Raw genomic sequence first — 426 nt, forward strand, 5'->3', positions numbered from 1 at the left:
TAAAAAGACATGTTTATTTAAATAATCCTGTTTAATCAATGAGCATATTCTTCTTTTTCTTCTTTTTTTTTCACGTCTTTTTAAAAAATTTTTTATTTTTTATAAACATATATTTTTATCCCCAGGGGTACAGGTCTGTGAATCAGGTTTACACACTTCACAGCACTCACCAAAGCACATACCCTCCCCAATGTCCATAACCCCACCCCCCTTCTCCCAACCCCCCTCCCCCCAATGAGCATATTCTTGTATAATACTTAGACCCATTTAAAGTTTTTATTTTCAAAATTAATTGAGAGATTTAAAGTTTGTATGTGTGTGCATAAAATCTATCCAGAAATGTAAAGAAAGACATTCTGTTTGAGATTAAACAGCAACAAAATCTGGCAGTAAGAGAGAAGGCCCATTAATTTAGCCGTATTCAAA

This window comes from Mustela nigripes, chromosome 3 (genome assembly GCF_022355385.1).
Source record: "Mustela nigripes isolate SB6536 chromosome 3, MUSNIG.SB6536, whole genome shotgun sequence".
In the NCBI taxonomy this organism is placed as follows: domain Eukaryota; kingdom Metazoa; phylum Chordata; class Mammalia; order Carnivora; family Mustelidae; genus Mustela; species Mustela nigripes.